We start from the raw sequence: 23,170 nt of genomic DNA, 5'->3' as shown, positions 1-23,170 counted from the left end.
CGAAATTGTGATCATCAATGGCGCCATCAACATGGTACGCTCAATTGTAATCTCAACTTGTTATCACAACTTCGCACAACTAACCAGCAAGTGCACTGGGTTGTTCAAGTAATAAACCTTACGCGAGTAAGGGTCGATCCCACGGAGATTGTTGGTATGAAGCAAGCTATGGTCATCTTGTAAATCTCAGTCAGGCGGATATAGAATGGTTATGGAGTTTTCGAATATTAATAATAAAATAGGGATAGAAATACTTATGTAAATCCTTGGTGAGAATTTCAGATAAATGCATGGAGATGCTTTCGTCCCTCTAAACCTCTGCTTTTCCTGCTGTCTTCATCCAATCAGTCTTACTCCTTTCTATGGCTGGCTTTATGTAAGGACATCACCGTTGTCAATGGCTACTTTTGATCCTCTCTGGAAAATGGTCCGATGCGCTGTCACTGCATGGCTAATCGTCTGGAGGCGTCACCCTTGCCAATGGCTGCATCCTATCCTCTTGTGAAAATGGTCCAAATGCTCTGTCACAGCACAGCTAATCATCTGAGGTTCTCGATCATACTGGAATAGGATTCACCCTCCTTTTGCGTCTGTCACTACGCCCAGTACTCGCGAGTTTGAAGCTCGTCACAGTCATTCAATCCCAGAGTCCTACTCGGAATACCACAGACAAGGTTTAGACTTTCTGGACTCTCATGAATGGTGCCATCAATCTAGCTTACACCACGAAGATTCTGATTAAGAGATCCAAGAGATACTCATTCAATCTGAGGTAGAACGGAAGTGGTTGTCAGGCACGCGTTCATAGGGAATGATGATGATTGTCACATTCATCACATTCAGGTTGAAGTGCGAATGAATATCTTAGAAGTGGAACAAGTTGAATTGAATAGAAAACAGTAGTACTTTGCATTAATCTTTGAGGAACAGCAGAGCTCCACACCTTAATCTATGGAGTGCAGAAACTCTACCGTTGAAAATACATAAGTGAAAGGTCCAGGCATGGCCGAATGGCCAGCCCCCAAACATGATCAATAGGATCAAAATATAATCCAAAGATGATCCAAAGATGTCTAATACAATAGTAAAAAGTCCTATTTATAATAAACTAGCTACTAGGGTTTACAGAAGTAAGTAATTGATGCATAAATCCACTTCCAGGTCCTATTAGGTATGTGCTTGGGCTGAGCTTGAATGTTACACGTGCAGAGGCTCTTTCTGGAGTTGAACGCCAGGTTGTAACGTATTTCTGGCGTTCAACTCTGGTTTGTGACTTGTTTCTGGCGTTTAACTCCAGACGACAGCGTAGAACTGGCGTTCAACACCCTTTTACGTCGTCTAAACTCGTTCAAAGTATAGACTATTATATATTGATGGAAAGCCCTGGATGTCTACTTTCTCACGCAATTAGAAGCGCGCCATTTTAAGTTCTGTAGCTCCAGAAAATCCACTTTGAGTGCAAGGAGGTCAGAATTCAACAGCATCAGCAGTCCTTCTTCAACCTCTGAATCTGATTTTTGCTCAAGTCCCTCAATTTCAGCCAGAAAATACCTGAAATCACAGAAAAACACACAAACTCATAGTAAAGTCCAGAAATGTGAATTTAGCATAAAAACTAATAAAAACATCCCTAAAAGTAACTAGATTCTACTAAAAACATACTAAAAACAATGCCAAAAAGCGTATAAATTATCCGCTCATCACAACACCAAACTTAAATTGTTGCTTGTCCCCAAGCAACTGAAAATCAAATAGGATAAAAAGAAGAGAATATACTATAAATTCCAAACTATCAATGAAACATAGCTCCAATCAGATGAGCGGGACTTGTAGCTTTTTGCCTCTTGAATAGTTTTGGCATCTCACTTTATCCATTGAAGTTCAGAATGATTGGCTTCTATAGGAACTCAGAGTTCAGATAGTGTTATTGATTCTCCTAGTTCAGTATGATGATTCTTAAACACAGCTATTTTATGAGTCTTGGCCGTGGCCCTAAGCACTTTGTTTTCCAGTATTACCACCGGATACATAAATGCCACAGAAACATAATTGGGTGAACCTTTTCAGATTGTGACTCAGCTTTGCTAAAGTCCTCAATTAGAGGTGTCCAGGGTTCTTAAGCACACTCTTCTTTTGCTTTGGACCTTGACTTTAACCGCTCAGTCTCAAGTTTTCACTTGACACCTTCACGCCACAAGCACATAGTTAGGGATAGCTTGGTTTAGCCGCTTAGACCAGGATTTTATTCCTTTAGGCCCTCCTATCCACTGATGCTCAAAGCCTTGGGATCCTTTTTATTTGCCCTTGCCTTTTGGTTTTAAGGGTTATTGGCTTTTTGCTCTTGCCTTTTGGTTTTAAGAGCTTTTGGCTTTTTCTGCTTGCTTTTTCTTTTTCTTTCTATTTTTTTTTTCTGCAAGCTTTGTTCTTTGCTGCTTTTTCTTGCTTCAAGAATCTTTTTTATAATTTTTCAGATTATCAAATAACATGTCTCCTTGTCATCATTCTTTCAAGAGCCAACATATTTAACATTCTTAAACAACAACTTCAAAAGACATATGCACTGTTCAAGCATTCATTCAGAAAACAAAAAGTATTGTCAACACATCAATATAATTAAACTAAGTTCAAGGATAAATTCAAAACTCATGTACTTCTTGTTCTTTTGAATTAAAACAGTTTTCATTTAAGAGAGGTGATGGATTCATAGGACATTCATAACTTTAAGACAAAGTTACTAAATACTAATGATCATGAAGCACTTAACATAGAGAAAACGAAAAACAGAGAAAGTAAGAACAAGGAATGAGTCCACCTTAGTGATGGTGGCGTTTCCTTCTTGAGGAACCAATGATGTCCTTGAGCTCTTCTATGTCTCTTCCTTGTCTTTGTTGCTCCTCCCTCATTGCTTTTTGATCTTCTCTTATTTCATGAAGGATGATAGAGTGCTCTTGATGTTCCACCCTTAATTGTCCCATGTTGGAACTTAATTCTCCTAGGGAGGTGTTGATTTGCTCCCAATAGTTTTGTGGAGGAAAATGCATTTGAGGCATCTCCGGGATCTCATGGTGATGAGCTTCCTGCGCCTCTTGAGCTCCATGAATGGGCTCTCTTGCTTGCTCCATCCTTTTCTTAGTGATGGGCTTCTCTTCCTCAATGGGAATGTCTCCTTCTATGAAAGCTCCAGCTGAGTAACATAGATGGCAAATAAGATGAGGAAAAGCTAGCCTTGCCATGGGGGAGGACTTTTTGGCTATTTTGTAGAGTTCAAGGGAGATGACTTCATGAACTTCTACTTCCTCTCCAATCCTGATGCTATGAATCATGATGGCCCGATCCACAGTAACTTCGGATCGGTTGCTAGTGGGGATGATGGAGCGTTGTATGAACTCTAACCATCCTCTAGCTACAGGCTTGAGGTCCAGTCTTTTTAGTTGAACCGGCTTGCCTTTGGAGTCAATCTTCCATTGAGCTCCTTCTACACATATGTCCATGAGGACTTGGTCCAACCTTTGATTAAAGTTGACCCTTCTAGTGTAGGGGCGTGCATCTCCTTGCATCATAGGCAAGTTAAACGCCAACCTCACATTTTCCAGGCTAAAATCTAAGTATTTCCCCCGAACCATGGTGAGATAATTCTTTGGGTCTGGGTTCTTACTTTGATCATGGTTCCTAGTGATCCATGCATTGGCATAGAACTCTTGAACCATTAGGATGCCGACTTGTTGGATGGGTTTTGTTAGAACTTCCCAACCTCTTCTTTGGATTTCATGTCGGATCTCCGGATACTTATTCTTCTTGAGCTTGAAAGGGACCTCGGGGATCACCTTCTTCTTGGCCACAACATCATAGAAGTGGTCTTGATGAGCTTTGGAGATGAATCTTTCCATCTCCCATGACTCGGAGGTGGAAGCTTTTGTCTTCCCTTTCCCTTTTCTAGAGGATTCTCCGGTCTTGGGTGCCATCAATGGTAATGGAAAAACAAAAAGCTTATGCTTTTACCACACCAAACTTAGAAAATTGCTCGCCCTCGAGCAAGAAAAGGAAGAGTAGATGAAGAAGAAGAAGAAATAGAGGAGAGGGAGAATGGGTTGTGTTTCGGCTAAGAAGAGAAGAAAGGGTTGTGTTGTGTGAAAATGAAGAAAAATGGAGGGCTTTATATAGGGAAGGGAGGGGGGTAAGGTTCGGCCATAAGGGTGGGTTTTGGGTGGGAAATTGATTTTGAATTTTGAAGGTAGGTGGAGTTTATAAGGTAAGTTTATGGGGAAGAGTGGATGGATGTGAGTGGTGAAGTGGTGATAGGGAAGAGAGATTGAGGTGATTGGTGAAGAGTTTTGGAGAAGAGTGTTTATGGGATTGTGTGAAAGAGGGGTGAGAAGAAGTGAGTGGAGGTAGGTGGGGATCCTGTGGGGTCCACAGATCCTGAGGTGATCCTGTGGGGTCCACAGATCCTGAGGTGTTCAAGGATTTACAACCTTGCACCAAATTAGGCATGAAAAATGCCCTTGCACACAACTCTGGGCGTTCAGCGCCAGATTGGTGCTTGTTCTGGGTGTTGAACACCCATTTATTGCCCATTTCTGGCGTTGAACGCCAGAACCATGCTTGTTCTGGGCGTTCAGCGCCAGCTCTTCTCCAGGGTGCAATTCTGGCGTTCAAACACCCAGATGCTGCCCATTTTGGGCGTTCAGCGCCAGAACCATGCTCTGTTCTGGCGTTGAACGCCAGCCAGATGCTTCTTACTGGCGTTTAAACGCCAGTAAGGTCTTCCTCCAGGGTGTGATTTTTCTTTCGCTGTTTTTGATTCCGTTTTCAATTTTTATATTTATTTTGTGACTCCACATGATCATGAACCTAATAAAACATGAAAGAACAAGAAAAATAGAATTAGATAAAAATTGGGTTGCCTCCCAACAAGCGCTTCTTTAATGTCAATAGCTTGACAGTGGGCTCTCATGGAGCCTCACAGATGTTCAGAGTATTGTTGAGACTCCCCAACACCAAACTTGGAGTTTGGATATGGGAGTTCAACACCAAACTTAGAGTTTGGTTGTGGCCTCCCAACACCAAACTTAAAGTTTGACTGTGGGGGCTCTGGCTGACTCTGCAGTGAGAGAAGCTTTTTATGCTTCGTCTCCAATGGTACAGAGAGAGATCCTTGGGTTTTAAACACAAGGTTGTCCTCATTTAATTGAAGGATCAGTTCTCCTCTTTCCACATCAATCACAGCTCTTGCTGTGGCTAGGAAGGGTCTTCCAAGGATGATGAATTCATCATCATCCTTCCCAGTATCTAGGACTATGAAATCAGTAGGGATGTAAAGGCCTTCAACCTTTACTAACACGTCCTCTACTTGTCCATAAGCCTGTTTTCTTGAATTGTCTGCCATCTCTAATGAGATTTTAGTGGCTTGCACCCCATAGATTCCCAGTTTCTCTATTACAGAGAGGGGCATGAGGTTTATCCCTGAACCAAGGTCACACAGAGCCTTCTCAAAGGTCATGGTGCCTATGGTACAAGGTATTAAGAACTTTCCAGGATCCTGTTTCTTCTGAGGCAATCTCAGTTGATCTAGATCACTTAGTTCATTGGTGAACAAGGGAGGTTCATCTTCCCAAGTCTCAATATCAAATAATTTGGCATTCAGCTTCATGATTGCACCAAGAAACTTGGCAGCTTGCTCTTCAGTAACATCCTCATCCTCTTCAGAAGAGGAATACTCATCAGAGCTCATGAATGGCATAAGGAGGTTTAATGGAATCTCTATGGTCTCTAGATGAGTCTCAGATTCCTTTGGTTCCTCAAAGGGAAGCTCCTTATTGATCACTGGACGTCCTAGGAGGTCTTCCTCCTTGGGATTCACGTCCTCTCCTTCCTTCACAGGTTCGGCCATGGTGATTAATTCAATGGCCTTGCACTCTCCTTTTGGATTTTCTTCTGTATTGCTTGGGAGAGTACTAGGAGGGATTTCAGTGATCCTTTTACTTAGCTGGCCCACTTGTGCCTCCAAATTTCTAATGGATGACCTTGTTTCATTCATAAAACTCACACTGGCCTTAGATAGATCAGAGACTAAGTTTGCTAAATTAGAGGTATTTTGTTCAGAGTTCTCTGTCTGTTGCTGAGTGGATGATGGAAAAGGTTTACTATTGTTAAACCTATTTCTTCCACAATTATTAAAGCCTTGTTGAGGATTTTGATTCTTCCATGAGAAATTTGGATGATTTCTCCATGATGGGTTATAGGTGTTTCCATAAGGTTCACCCATATAATTTACCTCTGCTATTGCAGGGTTTTCAGGATCATAAGCTTCTTCTTCAGAAGATGCCTCTTGAGTACTGTTGGATGCGGCTTGCATTCCATTCAGACTCTGAGAAATCATATTGACTTGCTGAGTCAATATTTTGTTCTGAGCCAATATGGCATTCAGAGTATCAATTTCAAGAACTCCCTTCTTCATAGGCGTCCTATTACTCACAGGATTCCTCTCAGAAGTGTACATGAACTGGTTATTAGCAACCATGTTAATGAGTTCTTGAGCTTCTGCAGGCGTTTTCTTTAGGTGAATGGATCCACCTGCAGAAGTATCCAATGTCATCTTAGCCAATTCAGATAGACCATCATAGAATATATCCAGGATGGTCCATTCTGAAAGCATGTCAGAAGGACACTTTTTGGTCAGTTGCTTGTATCTTTCCCAGGCTTCATAGAGGGATTCACCTTCTTTCTGTCTGAAGGTTTGAACATCCACTCTAAGCTTGCTCAGCTTTTGAGGAGGAAAGAACTTGGCTAAGAAAGCCGTGACCAGCTTGTCCCAAGAGTTCAGGCTATCTCTGGGTTGAGAGTCCAACCACACTCTAGCTCTGTCTCTTACAGCAAAAGGGAAAAGCATGAGCCTGTAGACTTCAGGATCTACTCTATTAGTCTTAACAGTATCACATATCTGCAAGAATTCAGTTAATAACTGAAAAGGATCTTCAGATGGAAGTCCATGAAACTTGCAGTTCTGCTGCATCAGAGAAACTAATTGAGGTTTCAGCTCAAAGTTGTTTGCTCCAATGGCAGGAATGGAGATGCTTCTTCCATGTAAATTGGAATTAGGTGCAGTAAAGTCACCAAGCATTCTCCTTGCATTATTGTTGTTGGGTTCGGCTGCCATCTCCTTTACTTGTTCGAAATTTTCAATAAGGTTGTCTCTGGATTGTTGTAATTTAGCTTCTCTTAGTTTCCTCTTCAGAGTCCTTTCAGGTTCTGGATCAACTTCAACAAGAATGCCTTTTTCCTTATTCCTGCTCATAAGAAAGAGAAGATAACAAGAAAAGAAGAGGAATCCTCTATGTCACAATAAAGAGGTTCCTTATTGTTAGTAGAAGAAGAAAAGGAATAGGGGTGAAGAAGAATGAAGAATCCAAACACAAGGGTAAGGATAGGAGCAGTGATGTGAGATGAAGAGAAGTGTTAGTAGATGAATAAATAATTAGAAGGAGATGAGGGAGAAGGATTTTCGAAAATTATTTTTGAAAAAGGGTTAGTGATTTTCGAAAATAGTTTTTGAAAAAAGGTTAGTTTTCGAAAATTAAAATAAAAAATTAAAATAATTAGTTAATTAAAAAGAAATTTTGAAAAAGAGGGAAGATATTTTCGAAAATTAGAGAGAGAGAGAGAGAGTTAGTTAGGTAGTTTTGAAAAAGATAAGAAATAAACAAAAAGTTAGTTAGTTAGTTGAAACAAAATTTGAAAAGATAAGAAGTTAGGAAGTTAGAAAAGATATTTTGAAATCAAATTTTTGAAAAAGATAAGATAAGAGGATATTTTTGAAAAGATATGATTGAAATTAGTTTTGAAAAAGATTTGATTTTTAAAATCACAATTAATGACTTGATTCACAAGAAATCACAGGATATGATTCTAAAACTTAAAGTTTGAATCTTTCTTAACAAGCAAGTAACAAACTTGAAATTTTTTAATCAAAACATTAATTGTTGATATTATTTTCGAAAATTAATAGATAAAGATAAGAAAAAGGTTTTTGAAAAATATTTTTATAATTTTCGAAAATAAATAAGAAAAAATGAAAAAGATTTGATTTTTGAAAAAGATTTTGAAAAAAGATGAGATTTTTAAATTGAAAATTTGATTTGACTCATAAAAACAACTAGATTTTAAAAATTTTTGAAAAAGTCAAATCTAATTTTCGAATTTATGAGAGAGAAAAAGGGAAAGAAATTTTTTTTTTATTTTTGAAGTTTTTATGATGAGAGAGAGAAACAAGAAAAATGATGCAAGGCATGAAAGTTATGGATCAAAACAATGAATGCATGCAAGAATGCTATGAATGTCAAGATGAACACCAAGAACACTATGAAGATCATGATGAACATCAAGAACATATTTTTGAAAATTTTTATATGCAAAGAAGACATGCAAGACACCAAACTTAGAAATCTTTCATGTTTAGACACTATGAATGCAAAAATGCACATGAAAAACAAGAAAAGATGCAAAACAAGAAAACATCAAGATCAAACAAGAAGACTTACCAAGAACAACTTGAAGATCATGAAGAACACCATGAATGCATGAATTTTTCGAAAAATGCAAGATGAACATGCAATTGACACCAAACTTTAAATCTGACTCAAGACTCAAACAAGAAATACAAAATATTTTTTTGATTTTTATGATTTTATGATTTTTTTGTATTTTCTTTTAATTTTTTCGAAAATCATTTTGAAAAAGAAAAATAAGGATTCCAAAATTTTTAATATGAATTCCAGGAATCTTATGCACTTTAGTCTAAAGCTCCAATCAAAGGGTCAGGCATGGCTTAATAGCCAGCCAAGCTTTAGTATGTAACTCAGACATGACACGCCTGACATTCCCTACCCAGAAGGATTAGACATGGCTTTACAGCTAGCCAAGCTTCAACATGCTTCATGAAACACTAGAATTCATTCTTAAAAATTCTGAAGAAAAATATGTTTTTGAAAACATTTTTATTTTAAAATTTTTTTCGATAACAAAGGAGAAATTTTTGAAAGATTTTTTTTTTAAAAAATTTTTTGAAAATAAAACAAAAAGAAAATTACCTAATCTGAGCAACAATATGAACCGTCAGTTGTCTAAACTCGAACAATCCCCGGCAACGGCGCCAAAAACTTGGTGCAGGAAATTGTGATCATCAATGGCGCCATCAACATGGTACGCTCAATTGTAATCTCAACTTGTTATCACAACTTCGCACAACTAACCAGCAAGTGCATTGGGTCGTCCAAGTAATAAACCTTACGCGAGTAAGGGTCGATCCCACGGAGATTGTTGGTATGAAGCAAGCTATGGTCATCTTGTAAATCTCAGTTAGGCGGATATAGAATGGTTATGGAGTTTTCGAATATTAATAATAAAATAAGGATAGAAATACTTACGTAAATCCTTGGTGAGAATTTCAGATAAATGCATGGAGATGCTTTCGTCCCTCTAAACTTCTGCTTCTCCTGCTGTCTTCATCCAATCAGTCTTACTCCTTTCTATGGCTGGCTTTATGTAAGGACATCACCGTTGTCAATGGCTACTTTTGATCCTCTCTGGAAAATGGTCCGATGCGCTGTCACTGCATGGCTAATCGTCTGGAGGCGTCACCCTTGCCAATGGCTGCATCCTATCCTCCTGTGAAAATAGTCCAAAGGCTCTGTCACAGCACGGCTAATCATCTGAGGTTCTCGATCATACTGGAATAGGAATCACCCTCTTTTTGCGTCTGTCACTACGCCCAGTACTCGCGAGTTTGAAGCTCGTCACAGTCATTCAATCCCAGAGTCCTACTCGGAATACCACAGACAAGGTTTAGACTTTCCAGACTCTCATGAATGCCGCCATCAATCTAGCTTACACCACGAAGATTCTGATTAAGAGATCCAAGAGATACTCATTCAATCTGAGGTAGAACGGAAGTGGTTGTCAGGCACGCGTTCATAGGGAATGATGATGATTGTCACGTTCATCACATTCAGGTTGAAGTGCGAATGAATATCTTAGAAGCGGAACAAGTTGAATTGAATAGAAAACAGTAGTACTTTGCATTAATCTTTGAGGAACAGCAGAGCTCCACACCTTAATCTATGGAGTGCAGAAACTCTACCGTTGAAAATACATAAGTGAAAGGTCCAGGCATGGCCGAATGGCCAGCCCCCAAATGTGATCAATAGGATCAAAATATAATCCAAAGATGTCTAATACAATAGTAAAAAGTCCTATTTATAATAAACTAGCTACTAGGGTTTACAGAAGTAAGTAATTGATGCATAAATCCACTTCCGGGGCCCACTATGTATGTGCTTGGGCTGAGCTTGAATGTTACACGTGCAGAGGCTCTTTCTGGAGTTGAACGCAAGGTTGTAACGTATTTCTGGCGTTCAACTCTGGTTTGTGACTTGTTTCTGGCGTTTAACTCCAGACAGCAGCGTAGAACTGGCGTTCAACGCCCTTTTACATCATCTAAACTCGTTCAAAGTATGGACTATTATACATTGCTGGAAAGCACTGGATGTCTACTTTTCAACGCAATTAGAAGCGCGCCATTTTGAGTTCTGTAGCGCCAGAATATCCACTTTGAGTGCAAGGAGGTCAGAATCCAACAGCATCAGCAGTCCTTCTTCAACCTCTGAATCTGATTTTTGCTCAAGTCCCTCAATTTCAGCCAGAAAATACCTAAAATCACAGAAAAACACACAAACTCATAGTAAAGTTCAGAAATGTGAATTTAGCATAAAAACTAATAAAAACATCCCTAAAAGTAACTAGATTCTACTAAAAACATACTAAAAACAATGCCAAAAAGCGTATAAATTATCCGCTCATCACAACACCAAACTTAAATTGTTGCTTGTCCCCAAGCAACTGAAAATCAAATCAGATAAAAAGAAGAGAATATACTATAAATTCCAAACTATCAATGAAACATAGCTCCAATCAGATGAGCGGGACTTGTAGCTTTTTGCCTCTTGAATAGTTTTGGCATCTCACTTTATCCATTGAAGTTCAGAATGATTGGCTTCTATAGGAACTCAGAGTTCAGATAGTGTTATTGATTCTCCTAGTTCAGTATGATGATTCTTAAACACAGCTATTTTATGAGTCTTGGCCGTGGCCCTAAGCACTTTGTTTTCCAGTATTACCACCGGATACATAAATGCCACAGAAACATAATTGGGTGAACCTTTTCAGATTGTGACTCAGCTTTGCTAAAGTCCCCAATTAGAGGTGTCTAGGGTTCTTAAGCACACTCTTCTTTTGCTTTGGACCTTGACTTTAACCGCTCAGTCTCAAGTTTTCACTTGACACCTTCACGCCACAAGCACATAGTTAGGGATAGCTTGGTTTAGCCGCTTAGACCAGGATTTTATTCCTTTAGGCCCTCCTATCCACTGATGCTCAAAGCCTTGGGATCCTTTTTATTTGCCCTTGCCTTTTGGTTTTAAGGGTTATTGGCTTTTTGCTCTTGCCTTTTGGTTTTAAGAGCTTTTGGCTTTTTCTGCTTGCTTTTTCTTTTTCTTTCTATTTTTTTTTCTGCAAGCTTTGTTCTTTGCTGCTTTTTCTTGCTTCAAGAATTATTTTTATGATTTTTCAGATTATCAAATAACATGTCTCCTTGTCATCATTCTTTCAAGAGCCAACATATTTAACATTCTTAAACAACAACTTCAAAAGACATATGCACTGTTCAAGCATTCATTCAGAAAACAAAAAGTATTGTCAACACATCAATATAATTAAACTAAGTTCAAGGATAAATTCAAAACTCATGTACTTCTTGTTCTTTTGAATTAAAACAGTTTTCATTTAAGAGAGGTGATGGATTCATAGGACATTCATAACTTTAAGAGAAAGTTACTAAATACTAATGATCATGAAGCACTTAACATAGAGAAAACGAAAAACAGAGAAAGTATGAACAAGGAATGAGTCCACCTTAGTGATGGTGGCGTTTCCTTCTTGAGGAACCAATGATGTCCTTGAGCTCTTCTATGTCTCTTCCTTGTCTTTGTTGCTCCTCCCTCATTGCTTTTTGATCTTCTCTTATTTCATGAAGGATGATAGAGTGCTCTTGATGTTCCACCCTTAATTGTCCCATGTTGGAACTTAATTCTCCTAGGGAGGTGTTGATTTGCTCCCAATAGTTTTGTGGAGGAAAATGCATTTGAGGCATCTCCGGGATCTCATGGTGATGAGCTTCCTGCGCCTCTTGAGCTCCATGAATGGGCTCTCTTGCTTGCTCCATCCTTTTCTTAGTGATGGGCTTCTCTTCCTCAATGGGAATGTCTCCTTCTATGAAAGCTCCAGCTGATTAACATAGATGGCAAATAAGATGAGGAAAAGCTAGCCTTGCCATGGGGGAGGACTTTTTGGCTATTTTGTAGAGTTCAAGGGAGATGACTTCATGAACTTCTACTTCCTCTCCAATCCTGATGCTATGAATCATGATGGCCCGATCCACAGTAACTTCGGATCGGTTGCTAGTGGGGATGATGGAGCGTTGTATGAACTCTAACCATCCTCTAGCTACAGGCTTGAGGTCCAGTCTTTTTAGTTGAACCGGCTTGCCTTTGGAGTCAATCTTCCATTGAGCTCCTTCTACACATATGTCCATGAGGACTTGGTCCAACCTTTGATTAAAGTTGACCCTTCTAGTGTAGGGGCGTGCATCTCCTTGCATCATAGGCAAGTTAAACGCCAACCTCACATTTTCCAGGCTAAAATCTAAGTATTTCCCCCGAACCATGGTGAGATAATTCTTTGGGTCTGGGTTCTTACTTTGATCATGGTTCCTAGTGATCCATGCATTGGCATAGAACTCTTGAACCATTAGGATGCCGACTTGTTGGATGGGTTTTGTTAGAACTTCCCAACCTCTTCTTTGGATTTCATGTCGGATCTCCAGATACTTATTCTTCTTGAGCTTGAAAGGGACCTCGGGGATCACCTTCTTCTTGGCCACAACATCATAGAAGTGGTCTTGATGAGCTTTGGAGATGAATCTTTCCATCTCCCATGACTCGGAGGTGGAAGCTTTTGTCTTCCCTTTCCCTTTTCTAGAGGATTCTCCGGTCTTGGGTGCCATCAATGGTAATGGAAAAACAAAAAGCTTATGCTTTTACCACACCAAACTTAGAAAATTGCTCGCCCTCGAGCAAGAAAAGGAAGAGTAGATGAAGAAGAAGAAGAAATAGAGGAGAGGGAGAAGGGGTTGTGTTTCGGCTAAGAAGAGAAGAGAGGGTTGTGTTGTGTGAAAATGAAGAAAAATGGAGGGCTTTATATAGGGAAGGGGGGTAAGGTTCGGCCATAAGGGTGGGTTTTGGGTGGGAAATTGATTTTGAATTTTGAAGGTAGGTGGAGTTTATGAGGTAGGTTTATGGGGAAGAGTGGATGGATGTGAGTGGTGAAGTGGTGATAGGGAAGAGAGATTGAGGTGATTGGTGAAGAGTTTTGGAGAAGAGTGTTTATGGGATTGTGTGAAAGAGGGGTGAGAAGAAGTGAGTGGAGGTAGGTGGGGATCCTGTGGGGTCCACAGATCCTGAGGTGATTCTGTGGGGTCCACAGATCCTGAGGTGTTCAAGGATTTACAACCTTGCACCAAATTAGGCATGCAAAATGCCCTTGCACACAACTCTGGCGTTCAGCGCCAGATTGGTGCTTGTTCTGGGCGTTGAACGCCCATTTGTTGCCCATTTCTGGCGTTGAACGCCAGAACCATGCTTGTTCTGGGCGTTCAGCGCCAGCTCTTCTCCAGGGTGCAATTCTGGCGTTCAAACGCCCAGATGCTGCCCATTTTGGGCGTTCAGCGCCAGAACATGCTCTGTTCTGGCGTTGAACGCCAGCCAGATGCTTTTTACTGGCGTTTAAACGCCAGTAAGGTCTTCCTCCAGGGTGTGATTTTTCATCTGCTGTTTTTGATTCCGTTTTCAATTTTTATATTTATTTTGTGACTCCACATGATCATGAACCTAATAAAACATGAAAGAACAAGAAAAATAGAATTAGATAAAAATTGGGTTGCCTCCCAACAAGCGCTTCTTTAATGTCAATAGCTTGACAGTGGGCTCTCATGGAGCCTCACAGATGTTCAGAGTATTGTTGAGACTCCCCAACACCAAACTTAGAGTTTGGATATAGGAGTTCAACACCAAACTTAGAGTTTGGTTGTGGCCTCCCAACACCAAACTTAAAGTTTGACTGTGGGGGCTCTGGTTGAATCTGCAGCGAGAGAAGCTTTTTATGCTTCCTCTCCATTGGTACAGAGAGAGATCCTTGGGTTTTAAACACAAGGTTGTCCTCATTTAATTGAAGGATCAGTTCTCCTCTGTCCACATCAATCACAGCTCTTGCTGTGGCTAGGAAGGGTCTTCCAAGGATGATGAATTCATCCTCATCCTTCCCAGTATCTGGGACTATTAAATCAGCAGGGATGTAAAGGCCTTCAACCTTTACTAACACGTCCTCTACTTGTCCATAAGCCTGTTTTCTTGAATTGTCTACCATCTCTAATGAGATTTTAGTGGCTTGCACCCCATAGATTCCCAATTTCTCTATTACAGAGAGGGGCATGAGGTTTATCCCTGAACCAAGGTCACACAGAGCCTTCTCAAAGGTCATGGTGCCTATGGTTCAAGGTATTAAGAACTTTCCAGGATCCTGTTTCTTCTTAGGCAATCTCAGTTGATCCAGATCACTTAGTTCATTGGTGAACAAGGGAGGTTCATCTTCCCAAGTCTCAATACCAAATAATTTGGCATTCAGCTTCATGATTGCACCAAGAAACTTGGCAGCTTACTCTTCAGTAACATCCTCATCCTCTTCAGAAGAGGAATACTCATCAGAGCTCATGAATGGAATAAGGAGGTTTAATGGAATCTCTATGGTCTCTAGATGAGTCTCAGATTCCTTTGGTTCCTCAAAGGGAAGCTCCTTATTGATCACTAGACGTCTTAGGAGGTCTTCCTCCTTGGGATTCACGTCCTCTCCTTCCTTGACAGGTTCAGCCATGGTGATTAATTCAATGGCCTTGCACTCTCCTTTTGGATTTTCTTCTGTATTGCTTGGGAGAGTACTAGGAGGGATTTCAGTGATCCTTTTACTTAGCTGGCCCACTTGTGCCTCCAAATTTCTAATGGATGACCTTGTTTCATTCATGAAACTCACAATGGCCTTAGATAGATCAGAGACTAAGTTTGCTAAATTAGAGGTATTTTGTTCAGAGTTCTCTGTCTGTTGCTGAGTGTATGATGGAAAAGGTTTGGTGTTGTTAAACCTATTTCTTCCACCATTATTAAAGCCTTGTTGAGGCTTTTGATTCTTCCATGAGAAATTTGGATGATTTCTCCATGATGGGTTATAGGTGTTTCCATAAGGTTCACCCATATAATTTACCTCTGCTATTGCAGGGTTTTCAGGATCATAAGCTTTTTCTTCAGAAGATGCCTCTTGAGTACTGTTGGATGCGGCTTGCATTCCATTCAGACTCTGAGAAATCATATTGACTTGCTGAGTCAATATTTTGTTCTGAGCCAATATGGCATTCAGAGTATCAATTTCAAGAACTCCCTTCTTCATAGGCGTCCCATTACTCACAGGATTCCTTTCAGAAGTGTACATGAACTGGTTATTAGCAACCATGTCAATGAGTTCTTGAGCTTCTGCAGGCGTTTTCTTTAGGTGAATGGATCCACCTGCAGAAGTATCCAATGACATCTTAGCCAATTCAGATAGACCATCATAGAATATATCCAGGATGGTCCATTCTGAAAGCATGTCAAAAGGACACTTTTTGGTCAGTTGCTTGTATCTTTCCCAGGCTTCATAGAGGGATTCACCTTCTTTCTGTCTGAAGGTTTGAACATCCACTCTAAGCTTGCTCAGCTTTTGAGGAGGAAAGAACTTAGCTAAGAAAGCCGTGACCAGCTTGTCCCAAGAGTTCAGGCTATCTCTGGGTTGAGAGTCCAACCACACTCTAGCTCTGTCTCTTATAGCAAAAGGGAAAAGCATGAGCCTGTAGACTTCAGGATCTACTCTATTAGTCTTAACAGTATCACATATCTGCAAGAATTCAGTTAATAACTGAAAAGGATCTTCAGATGGAAGTCCATAAAACTTGCAGTTCTGCTGCATCAGAGAAACTAATTGAGGTTTCAGCTCAAAGTTGTTTGCTCCAATGGCAGGAATGGAGATGCTTCTTCCATGTAAATTGGAATTAGGTGCAGTAAAGTCACCAAGCATTCTCCTTGCATTATTGTTGTTGGGTTCGGCTGCCATCTCCTTTACTTGTTCGAAATTTTCAATAAGGTTGTCTCTGGATTGTTGTAATTTAGCTTCTCTTAGTTTCCTCTGCAGAGTCCTTTCAGGTTCTGGATCAACTTCAACAAGAATGCCTTTTTCCTTATTCCTGCTCATAAGAAAGAGAAGATAACAAGAAAAGAAGAGGAATCCTCTATGTCACAATAAAGAGGTTCCTTATTGTTAGTAGAAGAAGAAAAGGAATAGGGGTGAAGAAGAATGAAGAATCCAAACACAAGGGTAAGGATAGGAGCAGTGATGTGAGATGAAGAGAAGTGTTAGTAGATGAATAAATAATTAGAAGGAGATGAGGGAGAAGGATTTTCGAAAATTATTTTTGAAAAAGGGTTAGTGATTTTCGAAAATAGTTTTTGAAAAAAGGTTAGTTTTCGAAAATTAAAATAAAAAATTAAAATAATTAGTTAATTAAAAAGAAATTTTGAAAAAGAGGGAAGATATTTTCGAAAATTAGAGAGAGAGAGAGAGTTAGTTAGGTAGTTTTGAAAAAGATAAGAAACAAACAAAAAGTTAGTTAGTTAGTTGAAATAAATTTTGAAAAGATAAGAAGTTAGGAAGTTAGAAAAGATATTTTGAAATCAAATTTTTGAAAAAGATAAGATAAGAGGATATTTTTGAAAAGATACGATTGAAATTAGTTTTGAAAAAGATTTGATTTTTAAAATCACAATTAATGACTTGATTCACAATAAATCACAGGATATGATTCTAGAACTTAAAGTTTGAATCTTTCTTAACAAGCAAGTAACAAACTTGAAATTTTTTAATCAAAACATTAATTGGTGATATTATTTTCGAAAATTAAGAGATAATGATAAGAAAAAGGTTTTTGAAAAATATTTTTATAATTTTCGAAAGTAAATAAGAAAAAATGAAAAAGATTTGATTTTTGAAAAAGATTTTGAAAAAAGATGAGATTTTTAAATTGAAAATTTGATTTGACTCATAAAAACAACCAGATTTTAAAAATTTTTGAAAAAGTCAAATCTAATTTTCGAATTTATGAGAGAGAAAAAAGGAAAGATATTTTTTTTTGAATTTTTTTATGATGAGAGAGAGAAACAAGAAAAATGATGCAATGCATGAAAGTTATGGATCAAAACAATGAATGCATGCAAGAATACTATGAATGTCAAGATGAACACCAAGAACACTATGAAGATCATGATGAACATCAAGAACATATTTTTGAAAATTTTTATATGCAAAGAAGACATGCAAGACACCAAACTTAGAAATCTTTCATGTTTAGACACTATGAATGCAAAAATGCACATGAAAAACAAGAAAAGATGCAAAACAAGAAAACATCAAGATCAAACAAGAAGACTTACCAAGAACAACTTGAAGATCATGAAGAACACCATGAATGCATGAATTTTTCGAAAAATGCAAGACGAACATGCAATTGACACCAAACTTTAAATCTGACTCAAGACTCAAACAAGAAATACAAAATATTTTTTTGATTTTTATGATTTTATGATTTTTTTGTATTTTCTTTTAATTTTTTCGAAAATCATTTTGAAAAAGAAAAATAAGGATTCCAAAATTTTTAATATGAATTCTAGGAATCTTATGCTCTTTAGTCTAAAGCTTCAATCAAAGGGTCAGGCATGGCTGAATAGCCAGCCAAGCATTAGTATGTAACTCAAACATGACACGCCTGACATTCCCTACCCAGAAGGATTAGACATGGCTTTACAGCCAGCCAGGCTTCAACATGCTTCATGAAACACTAGAATTCATTCTTAAAAATTCTGAAGAAAAATATATTTTTGAAAATATTTTTATTTTAAAATTTTTTACGATAACAAAGGAGAAATTTTTGAAAGATTTTTTTTTAAATTTTTTGAAAATAAAACAAAAAGAAAATTACCTAATCTGAGCAACAATATGAACCGTCAATTGTCTAAACTCGAACAATCCCCGGCAACGACACCAAAAACTTGGTGTACGAAATTGTGATAATCAATGGCGCCATCAACATGGTACGCTCAATTGTAATCTCAACTTGTTATCACAACTTTGCACAACTAACCAGCAAGTGCACTGGGTCGTCCAAGTAATAAACCTTACGCGAGTAAGGGTCGATCCCACTGAGATTGTTGGTATGAAGCAAGCTTTGGTCATCTTGTAAATCTCAGTCAGGCGGATATAGAATGGTTATGGAGTTTTCGAATATTAATAATAAAATAGGGATAGAAATACTTACGTAAATCCTTGGTGAGAATTTCTGATAAATGCATGGAGATGCTTTCGTCCCTCTAAACTTCTGCTTTTCCTGCTGTCTTCATCCAATCAGTCTTACTCCTTTCTATGGCTGGCTTTATGTAAGGACATCACCGTTGTCAATGGCTACTTTTGATCCTCTCAGGAAAATGGTCCGATGCGCTGTCACTGCATGGCTAATCGTCTGGAGGCGTCACCCTTGCCAATGGCTGCATCCTATCCTCTTGTGAAAATGGTCCAAATGCTCTGTCACAGCACGGCTAATCATCTGAGGTTCTCGATCATACTGGAATAGGATTCACCCTCCTTTTGCGTCTGTCACTACGCCCAGTACTCGCGAGTTTGAAGCTCGTCACAGTCATTCAATCCCAGAGTCCTACTCGGAATACCACAGACAAGGTTTAGACTTTCCAGACTCTCATGAATGCCGCCATCAATCTAGCTTACACCATGAAGATTCTGATTAAGAGATCCAAGAGATACTCATTCAATATGAGGTAGAACGGAGGTGGTTGTCAGGCACGCGTTCATAGGGAATGATGATGATTGTCACGTTCATCACATTCAGGTTGAAGTGCGAATGAATATCTTAGAAGCGGAACAAGTTGAATTAAATAGAAAACAGTAGTACTTTGCATTAATCTTTGAGGAACAGCAGAGCTCCACACCTTAATCTATGGAGTGCAGAAACTCTACCGTTGAAAATACATAAGTGAAAGGTCCTGGCATGGCCGAATGGCCAGCCCCCAAATGTGATCAATAGGATCAAAATATAATCCAAAGATGATCCAAAGATGTCTAATACAATAGTAAAAAGTCCTATTTATAATAAACTAGCTACTAGGGTTTACAGAAGTAAGTAATTGATGCATTAATCCACTTCCGCGGCCCACTTGGTGTGTGCTTGGGCTGAACTTGAATGTTACACGTGCAGAGGCTCTTTCTGGAGTTGAACGCCAGGTTGTAACGTATTTCTGGCGTTCAACTCTGGTTTGTGACTTGTTTCTGGCGTTTAACTCCAGACAGCAGCGTAGAACTGGTGTTCAACGCCCTTTTACGTCATCTAAACTCGTTCAAAGTATAGACTATTATACATTGCTGGAAATCCCTGGATGTCTACTTTCCAATGCAATTAGAAGCGCGCCATTTTGAGTTCTGTAGCTCCAGAAAATCCACTTTGAGTGCAGGGAGGTCAGAATCCAACAGCATCAGCAGTCCTTCTTCAACCTCTGAATCTAATTTTTGCTCAAGTCCCTCAATTTCAGCCAGAAAATACCTGAAATCACAGAAAAACACACAAACTCATAGTAAAGTCCAGAAATGTAAATTTAGCATAAAAACTAATAAAAACATCCCTAAAAGTAACTAGATTCTACTAAAAACATACTAAAAACAATGCCAAAAGCGTATAAATTATCCGCTCATCATGGACCCTTTCGTGACAAACCACCTCCATCAAATTACTATGGTCAAGAGCCATTCCGAGATGCGTACCAAGATGATAGATATGGTGGACCCCCTTGTAGCTACCAACAAGCCCCATCATATGCCCATAAACCACCTCCTCAACATAGCTTTGAACCACCATACTCACAAGCTAACTACAACCATTCACCACCATATGACCCTAACCTTTATCCACCCCAATTCCAATCCAATTACTCCCAAGAACCACCACTTCCATATGCACCATGTCCATATCCATCGACCCAAGAATCACAAGCTCGTCTCAAGGAAACAGTAGATCAATTTCATGCAACCCTTCATCAGTTGGAGTAAGCGATAAATCAATTGGCTTCCCGACGTTCGGACACTCAAGGAACTCCCATGGCTTCATGCGGAGAATCTAATGAAGATCGCAGCCTGAAGGAGATACTAGAAACTCCAAAGGACAGTAAGGGGCATGACTTTGTACTGGAACAAGTAGAGGAAGCTACAATTATCGAAGAAGAAGAATTGGTTGAAGACTTAGGAGACGCTGAATCTCCATAAGAATCAAGAATTGTAGATAATTTTGCCAAGAAATTTGCAATCGATGCTAAGGAGGATAGTGCACAACACCCAAAGCATGTATCTTATGAAGAACTGGACGGAACAGATCAAGAAGCAAGTTTCCTTGATAATGATGATCATGAATCAAGCTCTCCTGATGATGAAGTTGCATCCGAATTTGAACTCCTTGAGCTTGACGAATCTTCCCCAAGTGAATATGAAGATGATGTGGAGGTAGATTTTTCTCAACCTCCAACTTATGACTTGAGTGATGAGGAAGAATTCGAAGACTTTGATCAAGACGTGGTTGCAGTTGAAGAGGTTTGCAAGGAAGTGGCAGAATTCACAGAAGAGTACAAGGAAGTGAAGTTTGAAAGACCACTGGAAACACCTCTCCCAAGGCCATTACCACCCAATACAAACTTCAAGTGGGTAAAATCCTTAGCCTTTATCTTTACCTTTCCACTTGAATACGGTTTGCTTGAAACCGATGGCCAGCTTAGAGCTCTTTGTGGCTTTAAGAGTAAGCGGGAGATGGTTAGTAATAGGAGTTGGCACCCAAGGTTTAATACGATTCCATGCTCCAATTGGAAGTGCAAGGATTGGTATAGAGCTCGATTGAATGGGTCGCGGAAGATGTTTGGGTATCTCAGTGAGAGTTCAAATTACTTATCACCTGGTTGGAACAAAGATGGTCAACAAGAAGACGGGTACAAAAGCAAGGTTTGGGATCCTGGAATTCATTTTGATAATCAACACCCCTGGGACCTAAACACCTGCTTTGACTTGCTCTAAGGCTTTACGTGCCTAGTTTGGGACCTCGGAGGCTATTGGAATTGCAAACGTTGGTGGAGATTCTTGGATGAGTTCAAGCACAAGCCACCATAACAAGGGACTCACTAAATGTCCAACTTAAGGACTTTAACTAAAAGTGCTAGGTGGGAGACAACCCACCATGGTATATTCTTTCTTTTTTATACTTAGTTTTATTTTATTTTATTTTCATTCGTGTTCATTCATAATTTCTGCATAGTCATCTGCATTCTACATTTTGCATTCTGCATACTTCAAAAAAAAATATTTCGCACGCGACGCGCAAGCATCGCTGACGCGTACACGTCATATGTGCATGCGAAACAAAGAAGAACTAAACAGAGAGTTGCGCGGGAGCGTGGCTGGAGGCGTGCCTTAGGCACAAACACACCTACGTGAACGCGTCCCTGACGCGTCCACGTCAAATTGCAAAATCAACCTTCCACGCGTACGCGTGCCCTACAAATCGGCGTAAAAATGTGTTTAGACAGAAAGTTGTGATGGTGCGGTGCTGGAATGGTGCTAGGAGCACAAGCAACATCACGCGTGCGCGTCCCTGATGCGAACGCGTCATTTTCCCTTCCAGGGCCATCCACGCGTGCGCGTCCCTCACGCGCACGCGTCGGTTCAAATTTTGGCAATGTGCGCATTAAAACAGAGAGTTGTGCGTGCGCGAGGCTGCTCTCGCACCAATAGCACAATTCAGACCACGCGAACGCGTCCCTGACGCGTCCGTGTCACTTGAAAATAGCCCAATCCACGCGAACGCATGCCCCACGCGTCCGCGTCGCATGCGACAATCCAAATCAGTGCCAGAATTCCTATCTTTTCTTCTCCAATCCTACTTATCTTTCTATTATCATTCTTTCTTCTTTCTTCTATCTTTTCTTAGTCTTTCTTCTTCCTTTCTTACTTTCTTCTTCTTCATCTCTTTAACTTCTCATCCTTCTTCACTTTCATTCTATTTTACTTAATTTATTTGCATACTTCCATCCATTGCATTTTAATTTTGTGCATATTTTTATTTTTTTTTCTAAATTTATTATTTTTTCATTGGTGTTAAATTTTCTTTTTCAACCGTTGTCTCTTTTCTGGTATTATTTTGGTGCTTAGTGACTTGTTTTACATTGTTGGATGATATTATTTATCTGTCACTGCCAATCTTTTATGTTACCTGTATCCCTTTTGCATTGACATGAATTTATATTTTCTTACATTACCCACACTCTCTTCCCCATTGTTGCAAATTTTTGCACTCTTGATTTGCCATGTGCTTCTACTGTTTTCTCACTTGCATGTTGTAGCTACCATGTAATTGAGACTCTCATCATTTGGCATTAACCCAACCATATTTTAAATTATTTCCTATCTTTGTTTTTGGGTTACTTTTCTTCTTTTTCCTCATCTTTCAGGATGGCCACCGAGGAAGGGAAACAGAAAACGTTTACATGGGGCGACAAACAAGTTCCTACGCACTTTCTTTGGAGAAAAGCATCAGTGTAGCAACCCGTCCACCTGCACATCTCAACATGCACCGAGGACGGTTGATGAGCGGTTAATTTATACGCTTTTTAGCATTGTTTTTAGGTAGTTTTTAGTATGATTTAGTTAGTTTTTAGTATATAATTATTAATTTTTAAATAAAAATCACATTTCTAGACTTTACTATGAGTTTGTGTGTTTTTCTATGATTTCAAGTATTTTCTGGCTGAAATTGAGGGACCTGAGCAAAAATCTGATTCAGAGGCTGAAAAAGGATTGCAGAAGTTGTTGGATTCTGACCTCCCTGCAC

At 39.3% G+C, this 23,170-nt stretch overlaps 2 non-coding genes across 2 annotated transcripts; both read left to right on the top strand.

The window, feature by feature from the left end:
* Positions 1–6,649: 6,649 nt before the first annotated feature.
* LOC148571636 (small nucleolar RNA R71) lies at positions 6,650–6,757 on the top strand. Its single transcript, XR_015908764.1, has one exon. It is a non-coding gene; the product is annotated as a small nucleolar RNA R71 (small nucleolar RNA).
* Positions 6,758–15,795: 9,038 nt separating this feature from the next.
* LOC148571635 (small nucleolar RNA R71) lies at positions 15,796–15,903 on the top strand. Its single transcript, XR_015908574.1, has one exon. It is a non-coding gene; the product is annotated as a small nucleolar RNA R71 (small nucleolar RNA).
* The last annotated feature ends 7,267 nt before the right edge of the window (positions 15,904–23,170 follow it).

The sequence above is a fragment of the Arachis ipaensis genome, chromosome B3, assembly GCF_059453495.1.
Source record: "Arachis ipaensis isolate K30076 ecotype BB chromosome B3, ASM5945349v1, whole genome shotgun sequence".
NCBI classification, from domain to species: Eukaryota; Viridiplantae; Streptophyta; class Magnoliopsida; order Fabales; family Fabaceae; genus Arachis; species Arachis ipaensis.
This window is presented reverse-complemented; position numbering and strand designations above follow the sequence as displayed.